Source organism: Triticum dicoccoides, chromosome 6A (assembly GCF_002162155.2).
Source record: "Triticum dicoccoides isolate Atlit2015 ecotype Zavitan chromosome 6A, WEW_v2.0, whole genome shotgun sequence".
Classification (NCBI taxonomy): domain Eukaryota; kingdom Viridiplantae; phylum Streptophyta; class Magnoliopsida; order Poales; family Poaceae; genus Triticum; species Triticum dicoccoides.
In genome coordinates, this window is record NC_041390.1 from 490,018,641 (window position 1) to 490,031,542 (window position 12,902).

The 12,902-nt window shown below is 41.9% G+C and overlaps 1 long non-coding RNA gene across 9 annotated transcripts; it reads right to left on the reverse strand.

The window, feature by feature from the left end:
• Positions 1-239: 239 nt before the first annotated feature.
• LOC119317421 lies at positions 240-5,156 on the reverse strand. Of its 9 annotated transcripts, XR_005153604.1 has the most exons (6): positions 4,726-5,155; positions 2,668-4,636; positions 2,513-2,584; positions 2,335-2,389; positions 2,113-2,225; positions 240-2,028 (listed from the first exon to the last, which is right to left on the reverse strand). It is a non-coding gene; the product is annotated as an uncharacterized LOC119317421 (long non-coding RNA). The 9 variants fall into 9 exon arrangements; XR_005153605.1 differs by having other exon boundaries at positions 2,335-2,784; positions 3,302-4,636; positions 4,726-5,156; XR_005153603.1 differs by having other exon boundaries at positions 2,335-2,584; positions 4,726-5,156.
• Positions 5,157-12,902: the final 7,746 nt, after the last annotated feature.

Consider the following 12,902-nt stretch of genomic DNA (forward strand, 5'->3'; position numbering starts at 1 on the left):
TAACTGCAGTTCGACACTTCTGTTAGAGATGTATGATATGACTACCACACCTTTGTGGTTTGCACACTTTTTGTTGTTTAATTTGCAAGACCTATGTCGAATTGCTCGAGAATTTAGCTTGGTCTGTTTGCCAATATGACCTATATTCGCTGCCTGTGATCAATTGGTTAGATAGAGAGATGGTTATTTTTCCCATTAATTGCTTAAATAACGACTAAAACGACAAGTTCACCCTTGAAGTTGAAGTTATAGTTGAATGTCGTGTGTTGCCACAGATTCTTTTAGAAATACATTCATTGATCAAGTATCATAGTAATTCACAACATATATGTGGCATACGATTTTTTTACTGTATACTGAGTATATGTCATGATAAGTATCTTCAAGGAGCCCATGCTCACTGTCTCTACTCCTTTGATGTCCATCATCACTTCTCCCTTGCTTTGATGTCCATAGACGATGATGGAGGTCTTGTATCCATGCTCTAGGTTCTGACCACATGAGCATAAAGGCGAACTCCCATTTATGATGCCCCCTTTGGCATTCTTCCTTGTGCTCTCTTGCCCTGCCATGTCTAGCACCGCCTGCCCGTTCACCAACATATCTAACAATTCCTCAAAAGTTCAAGGCTGACACAAAAATCTAAACATATGGTGATAAAAAATTTAGCCCACGGGTTGGAAGGAAGAAATGGTTTCCCCTGATGACATGCTGTCCAACTCACCTAGCTCAAAAATGTGGAGAATAGGTCCATGATGTCCCAGTATAGTTTGCTATTGAGAATTGAGATCCTTTTCTTAAACAATCCAAATGAGTCTATAAGGATAATTAGAGAAATGCTACTGATGACCCATCTACACAATTTTGAGATTATGTATGTAGTGTTAGTATTATGCATACGAGAATATCAAAAAGATGGAAATGTGCATTCATACTCCTAAACCATGAATCTGAGTGTTATAATTTGCTTCGTGTTCATTCCTTTGTCCTGCATGGAACCAAACATTACTCATAATCAGCTCAAAAAACATTACTCACAATGCTTTTTTATGCGACTAAAATAAACATTCAAAGAAAAGTCCGAACAACTTCACTTTAATGAAACAAATTCGGTCAAAAATTTGTTCTCATTGGCGATCACATCAATATAAAATAGAAAGTATCAATCAATTTTTAAGTTGTAAGGTGCAGAATGTCATTGTTTGTCATCCTTTGTCGTCTACTTTGATGCCCAATCTGCATACCTTCCTGAAAAAAACCCTGAATAAATTGTCTAGTCCATACCCTATACCAGCTTCATTGCGCATAGTTGAATAATGCAGTAGAACACTTGTACTAATGCCAAAAAATGCAGGGTTCAATTGTCAGAAGTCTCCCTAATGACATGTTATTTATTGTTGTCGTTGCACACACTGAATCTTGTTCTTCCACCTGTAGTTAGATACTTAGATGAACAAATACATATTAGCTTTGATTATAGAAGGAATTAATAAGAGGACATCACTAAAACGTGAAAAAATGAAGGTAATGTTAGCGTATTTTATCAGAAAAGATCATTGTGCAAATTAGCAAACACCTTCCGTGCATAGTGGCTAGAGATGTGAAAATAATTGAACTGTGACATTATGACATATTGGAGATAAGAACTCAGTTAACCTTTTATGTGGCATCAGCTTCGCATCAAATCAATTCCATGGATAAAAATCAACTTGTTTGTAATGTTGTACTACCATCTTAGGCTCTCATGCTCTTTCTCTTGCACATGCACGTGATCCCAAATTCAGAGCACGACAGCAAAGGCTTGATCATATACCGTAGCTGCCTCTCTTATCTGAGTGCGGCGACTACAGTCATCGTGGTGATTCTGACTTCAAGCATAGCCACGGCGGTCGTACCCAATGGAGGCGGTTCTGGCACCGCCGCATCAGAGTCATGATTACCTAGCATGCATGCCACACGCATGGCCCACAGACGCTATGTAGCTAGCCACACCCAAATCACAGGAAACCCAACATAACAGGACACACCCTGCAATAACAGAGGAATCTAATGAAGAATCAGCAAATATTAATATATTATAACCCAAGAAGAAACATAACATTTCGAGCTAACCTGAGATATGAAAGGCCACGGCCGAACCAGCATTATACAGGCCAAGATGGAAGTTGCTGTCCTGAGTGCTCATTTACTTTGTGCAATAGATTTTGATACATCTTTAGGTGCCACTATAAATAGAACAAGACCAACATCAATACAGCGCAACACATTCCTGCAAAATTCAGAACCGACAAATTTGGTTCAAACAAAAAAGAACAAGGGCCATCTTATGCTAACCTGACATCTCAGATGACCACCACCGAACTAACTGCATTCCAAGAAAAGATGTGCCCTGGATGTTCTTAAAAGTTAAAACCCGCATCTCACAATTCCAAATTTTCAAAACTGAGTGGTGCTACATATTATTAAAACAATTCATTGGTTTGTTCTGGCACAATCGGAGGAGGGAATTTACCAGCTCATAGGCACACAAACTAATAGCAAGAGGTATACAGGCGATTGTGTGCCCATGATTTCCCAAAAACACCTGAAACTTTACTACAATTATAAATAAGAGGAGACACGAAGAGAGCAAGGTCAAAAAAGTGACGGGGATGCGTCAGCATGCACCTCCCAGTGAGGGGAATCGGCCTGAGGGGGCGCCATTGTCGGGATTGGGTAGATGATGTGCTGCCCCAGAGGTCGATGGGACAACGCGGTCGCGTCCATCTCCTTGTTGTGGCCAACCTGACGCAGCAGATGAATACGGACCGACGTGGCGGCACAAATAAAAGTTTGTATAAACAGGATAATCACAGATCTAATACAACATCAAGGTTCAGGTTTCACGGTTGCATTCAGTACATGAATTCTAGATGTGTTATGACTTATGGCTAATATGTCATTGTACAATCAAAATTACTCAAATGAAATATAGGAAATCAGTTGGTCTTTCACTAACACGATTGTGAGTCAACATTATGTCCACTTTTACAACAGATGGCAAGTCATATCTAGTTTAAGTTGAAAGGTCTCATTACAACTGAGAGCTTCTTCTAGGATACTTCAGAAGTTTTTTCTACTTTTATTTGCATTGCAGATAATCGAAAGGTATGGTGACAAGACAACCTGTTAATTTGGCATACCTTTAGAGAGCAGCTATTGACCTTTCCATTGAATACAGAGAATTGCTTAATCTGAAGACCAAAGCGAAGCGGGCTGCTAGAATAATAAAACAGACAGTTTGAGCAAAATTAACACCTACCCAAAAATTAGGTGCCCAAAGAGAATCCAGGTACACATTGAGGAATGTCTTATCCAACTCATCCGCTGCAACAAGAAGAGTTTGCGAAAGCTAGAAAATTTTCTTGTTAGCCAATGAAGAAAGCCAGAAGCAAACATGCCCGGTTCCTCTTAAAATAAGCTAAGAAGGAGAAACATGAACCTTAGGTTAGTGTCCAGGCTTAGGTATCGTACATTGGCAACAAACAATATATGATGTTCCCTTTGGTTGGATACATTTTCTTTCTACCTAGATTGAGTCAAAATTAGATGATGCACACATTCCGACTAAAGTACATGTACACATCCAGTGGCACAGGCAAATAAAATCAAGAGCAACCTCTCCAAATCATAGCCTGATACAATCAAGATCTTTATCAGTCTTCTTCTCAGGCTACATGTAAATCTTCTCTAGTAGTCCTATGAGCATAAACAACAGATCGAATCTACAAAATTGAGGAGCAATTTGGTACAGAGGCAACCACCTTTACAATGACAGGCAACCACCTTTACAATGACAGTTTATAATACTATAAGTTAATAAGCGTCCAAGGCAAGTTGTGTGATTTCCAAGCCTTCAGAAACCATTATATCAAGATACCTAGGATTATTTGGTTCACACTATTTTATGCAAAGAATTTTAGCTTGAACGCAGTACACTTTATGTTGGTCTGGGATTCGAGTTACCTAAAGAAAATACATTTACGCCTCCAATTCGATGACGACAAGATGCAAATAAAATATTGAGAGAAAACGTATTTATCCTTTTATCGACATCACCAAAAAATAGAGATAGTACCATCCAAATAAACTGTAATTCATCACGTGGATGTTGCATTCAGTACAAAGGCTTATGAAATTATACTCCTACAGTTGTTCTTGAACATGTGAATTAGTTCTTCTCAAGTAAAATAAACAGTCATTCATCAACTTGCATCTGGACATTTAACGAAGCTGAATGTAACCTTGTTAGTACAATTCCATAGAAGTAACTATTGTACATCTTGAAAAATGAAAACATTAAATGATGGATAAATTGAACCGGTCATGGCCTAGCAACGAAATTCCAAACAATATATGTATCACTCGAATTGCCTAATTTTGAATACTGAAAAGATACACATGAATCTGTCAGACTGATACTGAAAAGATACACATAATTCTTGCAACAGGGCAGCAATATGACCTTGGGGAGAACACGATGCACAGACTGTCACTTTCGATTCCTGCCTTAGTGGCTTCGCGTGTGGAGGCTGCACGACGTGAGGAGGTGAGAACAGCTTGAGAAAATCTCATCCATGAAGTGCCTGCAGCACAACTACACACAACCAATTCGAAATTAGGAACTTGCAGATTACGAGCCCCTCGCAACTAACCTGGACAATCAGGGGAGGATGTAGGGGCTACATGAACTATGAGAGGAAGGAGAGGACTGGGACGTGGGCCCGCGACAGAGGATCCGACGGTGTCCCGATCGCAGTATGTCAGCCTGGGGGATGAACTCGACGGCGGTGGCAGAAGGCCAGGAGGTCTCATGAAAGCCCATTGACGCCGTCGACGAAGTAGCTCCAGACGGCGGTGGGGAAAAGTGAGGAGAGGTGGCGGCGGGGCAGCGAGGGTAAGAAACCCTAGTGGCGGCCGGGCATGTTGGTGGGGTTAGGAGCGTTCTCGCGTGGGGGAGTGGAGAGGTGGAGCTGCTCCTGCCACCGCGCTCGAAGAAGAGGCCGGTCCGGTGGAGCAGTAGGGGCAGCCGCGGAGCGGGAGATGCGGCGGCGGTGGCGGAGTGGGAGACGAGGGAAAGAGAAAACGCAGCCAGATGGGATGGATCGAGAGGAGGGGCGGCGTACCCATTTTTGTCGCTGGTTAACCTTCGTACGTATTTTTCGTTGCTTAACCTTCGTAGGTTTATTTTCGATCGTACATGGATGGGTGTGGGTTGGGGCCTCAAAGGAGGTTTTTTCAATTTGTGGTGACTAAGTGAGAGGTGGGAGGAAGTACCAAAAAAATATTGGAGGTGGGACTAAAAAAACCCGGAAGCGAGACTATCAATTGCTCCATTAGGAGTAAAGAAACCCCGCACATTGCTGCGGGAATTGGATGTAGCTATTTCTATATGATTTTATGGTATGCAACTTTAGTTTTTGTATTACAATATGAGAATAGAAGCTAAAGTACATACAGTATATTATTATATATTTGTTGAATATGAGTAGCATGCATGATGCATGTTAATATGAGTTTTCCATGCATAATGACATGTTGAGTTGACATAGTTGCATGTTGAGATAATTAAATTAGTGGGGCATGCATGGTAGCATGGTGAGTTGGCATAGTTGCATGTTAAGATAAGTGAGATAGTGGCAATCAATTATTTGGTGGACCTATTTGATGATGTGAACAGGTTGTATGTCAAGATAAAAAAGATAGTAGGGATGAATCTCTTAGGTATATAGGATGTGTATACAGAAAATGTTTCACATGTAGATGAAAATGTAACAGAAATACAATGTTTCTGAAATAGTTGATCTTGTATTTAAAAAATATTAATTAAGCATCTGAAAAAGAACAAGTATTTAATAATGTTAATAAAGCATTTTTTAGTTATTGACTATTTTTTAAAACTAGCTATCCTCTTATTCCAAGCGGTTGTTACTCAGGGATTTGGAAATGTTAAATGTGCATAGAAAAAAATTGACCATGTATTAATAATATGCTGATATTGTATTTGCAAAATGTAATCACGCATTTGAAATGTTAAAATGTGTATAGAAAAAAATTGGCCATGTATTTAAAAAATGTTAATCAAACATTTGAAAGATACTAATCAAGAATTTGAAAAAATATATAAAAATATTGACCATGTATTAAGAAATGTTAAACTTATATTTAAATAATGTTAAACATGTGTATTAGAAAAATATTATTAACGCATACAAAAAATGTAGAATGAAAATGAAAAGAAACAAAGAAAAAGGAAAAAAGAAAACCAGAAAAATAAACACAATAAACCAAAGAAAGAAAAGGAAAAGAAAAAGAAAAGGGAAATAAAATAAATGAGTGCAAAAATTGAGAAGAAATAGAGAAAAATAAAAGAAAAATAGTTGAAAACCAAGAAATAAACAAAAACTGAAGAAGGAAAATGTGAAAGAAAAGAAAGAACTATAAAGTCGTGAAGGAAAAAAAATCAAAGACAAAACAAAATAAACCGAAGTATACCTTGGAGAAGGATTCAGAAAACCAGACAAAAAATCAAAGGAAAAGGACAAAAACACATTAGCGAACGAACGAAACGATGCATGCTATGTAGGGAAAGCTTCCGTGTGATGGATGCTAGTCTCGCTATACGTGAGACATAGCTTTCACGGATGGGGGTGAGGGGGGGTGCTTTCCCCCGTTTTACGCACCCCCTATCCCACACACACCACTATTTTGGGCCGACACCGTTTTGAGCAGGGCGCCCCTATTTTTCTTTTTTAGTTCTTTTGCTTCGTTAAGTAAATTCAAGATTTCAAAAAATGATCACAAATTTGAAAAATATTGTAAATTTCTACATAGTTCCGTATTTCAAAAAATGTTCATGAATTTTAAAAAATGTTCACACATTTGAATGAAATGTTCACGGAATTTTAAAATGTTCTTGGATTGAAACAATGGTCAGGAATTCAAAAGCCATACTTGGATTTAGAAAATGTTCACACATTAAGAAATGCTCGTGATTTTAGAAAATGTTCTAGGATTCAAGAAATGATTTTGAATTTGAAAAGGTTTGTTTCAAAAACTGTACATCATTTTATAATAATAATATAAAATTAAAAACAAATAGAAAAAAATAATTAGAAAAAGGGATGAAAAAGGGATGAAAAAGGAAATTGAAAAAAATAAATATAACCGATAGGAAAAACTCACTGGCAAAATGAAAAGAATCAAACCTGAAGCATTTAGTAGCTTCCCAAAATGAGCATAATTAGAATATTACATGGGCCACCGGCCGAGTAGAGGAAACACTTCAGTGTTGCATAGGAATAACAAATGATACGATGCTATGGGACCACTTATTTCCCAACTCCTCGTTGGCGCTCTCAACGCTGGTTATAGCCTACTGTACAAATCATCACACACACTCCTGCTGTCCTAGGCTCGACCCATTTTTTTTTCCTTTTTTTCTTAACCCTCAAAAAACTAGGTGCTCCCGAGAGATTAGAACACTCAACCCCATTGTGATAGCCTATGTCATGGTGATCTCACAGCAGATGCCATAAAATGGCTAAAACTAGGGGGGCTACGTGAGGACGTTGATGAGTTCCAGAAGCGAGGTTAGCACGCGCGGGTGCGGGACACAAGGCGTACCCAGGTTCGGGGGCCCTGTGGGAGGTAACACTCCTACTCCTGCCGAAATGGAATGATATGCACCAGAGTTACAATGGTGCTCCTGGAGCTGTTTGGGTGGAGGAGGAAGAAATGGCTAGGCCTTAGTTCTCGCCTCTCTTGTGGGTGTGGGTGTGAATGGGTGTGTGTTCTACTGATCAGGTGACCCTCTGCATGGAGGACTTCTGGGGGTCTTATAGGCTGACCCCCCAGGGTTACACTCGTGAAGTTACATGGGTGCGGGGCTCGGGTGTCATTGTCTAGGAGCCGGCGATGGGGACCGCCGGGTCCGCCGGGGGCGGGTCCTGCCAGGTCCGTTGTGCTCGGGCCGTGTTGGGGCCGCTGGGCACGGGTCCAGCCGGCTGCACGACACTATGACCTGAAGGAAATATGCCCAAGAGGCAATAATAAAGTTACTATTTATTTCCTTATTTCATGATAAATGTTTATTATTCATGCTAGAATTGTATTAACCGGAAACATAATACATGTGTGAATACATAGACAAACAGAGTGTCACTAGTATGCCTCTACTTGACTAGCTCGTTGATCAAAGATGGTTAAGTTTCCTAACCATAGACATGAGTTGTCATTTGATTAACGTGATCACATCATTAGGAGAATTATGTGATTGACTTGACCCATTCCATTAGCTTAGCACTTGATCGTTTAGTTTGTTGCTATTGCTTTCTTCATGACTTACAAATGTTCCTATGACTATGAGATTATGCAACTCCCGTTTATCGGAGGAACACTTTGTGTGCCACCAAATGTCACAACGTAACTGGGTGATTATAAAGGTGCTTTGCAGGTGTCTCCGAAGGTACTTGTTGGGTTGGCGTATTTCGAGATTAAGATTTGTCACTCCGATTGTCGGAGAGGTATCTCTGGGCCCACTCGGTAATGCACATCACTATAAGCCTTGCAAGCATTGCAACTAATGAGTTAGTTGCAGGATGATGTATTACGGAACGAGTAAAGAGACTTGCCGGTAACGAGATTGAACTAGGTATTGAGATACCGGCGATCGAATCTCGGGCAAGTAACATACCGATGACAAAGGGAACAAATGTATGTTGTTATGCGGTTTGACCGATAAAGATCTTCGTAGAATATGTAGGAGCCAATATGGGCATCCAGGTTCTGCTATTGGTTATTGACCAGAGAAGTGTCTCGGTCATGTCTACATAGTTCTCGAACCCGTAGGGTCCGCACGCTTAACGTTCATTAACGATATTGTATTATATGAGTTATGTATGTTGGTGACCAAATGTTGTTCGGAGTCCCGGATGAGATCACGAACATGACGAGGAGCTCCGGAATGGTCCGGAGGTAAAGAATCATAGATTGGATGATATGGTTAGGCCAAGGGGTCAGGCCCACGGGGCTATAAGTCGGTGCAAAAGGAGTTTTGCAGAGGCCAGGGGCCAAACGCCGGAGACCCTGGCGTCTGGCCCTGGGCCAGACGCCGAGGCCCATGGCGTCTGGTCCAGATGCCAAGGATTGTGGCGTTTGGTCCTGGAGTCCGAGTGGGACTCTTGCCTTTCGGGCAAAACCGACTTTGAGGAGGCTTTTGCTCCAAGTTTCGACCCCAGGGCTCAACATATAAATAGAGGGGCAGGGCTAGCACCAAAGACACATCAAGAAACACCAAGCCGTGTGCCGGCAACCCCGTCCCCTCTAGTTTATCCTCCGTCATATGTTTCGTAGTGCTTAGGCGAAGCCCTGCGAAGATTGTTCTTCACCAACACCGTCACCACACCATCGTGCTGCCGGAACTCATCTACTACTTCCCCCCTCTTGCTGGATCGAGAAGGCGAAGACGTCACCGAGCCGAAAGTGTGCAGAACTCGGAGGTGCCGTGCTTTTGGTACTTGGATCGGTCGGATCGTGAAGACGTATGACTACATCAACCGCGTTGATATAACGCTTCCGCGAATGCTCTACGAGGGTACATGGACAACACTCTCCCCTCTTGTTGCTATGCATCACCATGATTCTGCATGTGCATAGGAATTTTTTTATAATTACTACGTTCCCCAACAGTGGTATCAGAGCCAGGTTTTATGCGTTGATGTTATATGCACGAGTAGAATACAAGTGAGTTATGGGTGATACATGTCATACTGCTTACCAGCATGTCATACTTTGGTTCGGCGGTATTGTTGGATGAAGCGGCCCGGACCGACATTACACGTATGCTTACGTGAGACTAGTTCTACCGACGTGCTTTGCACACAGGTGGCTGGCGGGTGTCAGTTTCTCCAACTTTAGTTGAACCGAGTATGGCTACGCCCGGTCCTTGAGAAGGTTAAAACAGCACTAGCTTGACGAACTATCGTTGTGGTTTTGATGCGTAGGTAAGAACGGTTCTTGCTCAGCCCGTAGCAGCCACGTAAAACTTGCAACAACAAAGTATAGGACGTCTAACTTGTTTTTGCAGGGCATGTTGTGATGTGATATGGTCAAGGCATGATGCTAAATTTTATTGTATGAGATGATCATGTTTTGTAATCGAGTTATCGGCAACTGGCAGGAGCCATATGGTTGTCGCTTTATTGTATGCAATGCAAACGCCCTGTAATGCTTTACTTTATCACTAAGCGGTAGCGATAGTCGTAGAAGCATAAGTTGGCGATACGACAACGATGCTACGATGGAGATCAAGGTGTCGCGCCGGTGACGATGGTGATCATGACAGTGCTTCGAAGATGTAGTTCACAAGCACAAGATGATGAGGGCCATTGTTGGGTTTCGTAGTAATTTCAAAAAATTTCCTACGCTCACGCAAGATCATGGTGATGCATAGCAACGGGAGGGGAGAGTATGATCTACGTACCCTTGTAGATCGACAACGGAAGAGTTTGGTTGATGTAGTCGTACGTCTCCACGGCCCGACCGATCAAGCACCGAAACTACGACACCTCCGAGTTCTAGCACACATTCAGCTCGATGACGATCCCCGGACTCGGATCCAGCAAAGTGTCGGGGAAGAGTTCCATCAACACGACGGCGTGGTGACGATCTTGATGTACTACCGTCGCAGGGCTTCGCCTAAGCACCGCTACAATATTATCGAGGACTATGATGGAAGGGGGCACCGCACACGGCTAAGAATATGATCACGTGGATCAACTTGTGTCTCTAGGGGTGCCCCTGCCTCCGTATATAAAGGTTCAAGGAAGGGGGGCCGGCCGACCAAAGTGTGGCGCGCCAGGAGGAGTCCTACTCCTTCTGGGAGTAGGACTCCCCCCTTTCCTAGTTGGAATAGGATTCGTGGAGGGGGGGGGGAGAGGAGAGAGAGGAGGAAGGGGGCCCGGCCCCCTCTCCTTGTCCAATTTGGACCAAGGGGGGGAGGGGCGCACGGCCCATCTCTGGCCACCTCTCCTCTCTTCCACTAAGGCCCACTAAGGCCCATATACCTCCCGGGGGGTTCCGGTAACCTCCCGGTACTCCGGTAAAATCCTGATTTCACCCGGAACACTTCCGATATCCAAACATAGGCTTCCAATATATCAATATTTATGTCTCAACCATTTCGGGACTCCTCGTCATGTCCGTGATCACATCCGGGACTCCGAACAACCTTCGGTACATCAAAATGCATAAACTCATAATATAACTGTCATCGTAACCTTAAGCGTGCGGACCCTACGGGTTCGAGAACAATGTAGACATGACCGAGACACGTCTCCGGTCAATAACCAATAGCGGAACCTGGATGCTCATATTGGCTCCTACATATTCTACGAAGATCTTTTATCGGTCAGACCGCATAACAACATACGTTGTGCCCTTTGTCATCGGTATGTTACTTGCCCGAGATTCGATCGTCGGTATCCTATACCTAGTTCAATCTCGTTACCGGCAAGTCTCTTTACTCGTTCTATAATACATCATCCCACAACTAACTCATTAGTTGCAATGCTTGCAAGGCTTAAGTGATGTGCATTACCGAGAGGGCCCAAAGATACCTCTCCGACAATCGGAGTGACAAATCCTAATCTCGAAATATGCCAACCCAACATGTACCTTTGGAGACACCTGTAGAGCACCTTTATAATCACCCAGTTACGTTGTGACGTTTGGTAGAATACAAAGTGTTCCTCCGGCAAACGGGAGTTGCATAATCTCATAGTCATAGGAACATGTATAAGTCATGAAGAAAGCAATAGCAACATACTAAACGATCGGGTGCTAAGATAATGGAATGGGTCATGTCAATCAGATCATTCAACTAATGATGTGATCCCGTTAATCAAATAACAACTCTTTTTCCATGGTTAGGAAACATAACCATCTTTGATTAACGAGCTAGCCAAGTAGAAGCATACTAGTGACACTCTGTTTGTCTATGTATTCACACATGTATTATGTTTCCGGTTAATACAATTCTAGCATGAATAATAAACATTTATCATGATATAAGGAAATAAATAATAACTTTATTATTGCCTCTAGGGCATATTTCCTTCAGTCTCCCACTTGCACTAGAGTCAATAATCTAGATCACATCGCCATGTGATTTAACATCAATAGTTCACATCTTTATGTGATTGGTTCACATCTCCATGTGACTAACACCCAAAGGGTTTACTAGATTCAATAATCTAGTTCACATCGCTATGTGATTAAGACCCAAAAAGTGATCATGTTTTGCTTGTGAGAGAAGTTTAGTCAACGGGTCTGCCACATTCAGATCCGCATGTATTTTGCAAATTTCTATGTCAACAATGCTCTGCATGGAGCTACTTCTAGCTAATTGCTCCCACTTTCAGTATGTATCTAGATTGAGACTTAGAGTCATCTGGATCAGTGTCAAAACTTGCATCGACGTAACCCTTTACGAAGAACCTTTTGTCACCTCCGTAATCGAGAAACATATCCTTATTCCAGTAAGGATAATTTTGACCGTTGTCCATTGATCTACTCCTAGATCACTATTGTACTCCCTTTCTTAACACAGTGTAGGGTATACAATAGATCTGGTACACAGCATGGCATACTTTATAGAACCTATGGCTGAGGCATAGGGAATGAGTTTCATTTTATTTCTATCTTCTGCCGTGGTCGGGCTTTGAGTCTTACTCAATTTCACACCTTGCAACACAGGTAAGAACTCTTTCTTTGACTGTTCCATTTTGAACTACTTCAAAATCTTGTCAAGGTATGTACTCATTGAAAAAACTTATCAAGCGCCTTAATCTATCTCTATAGAT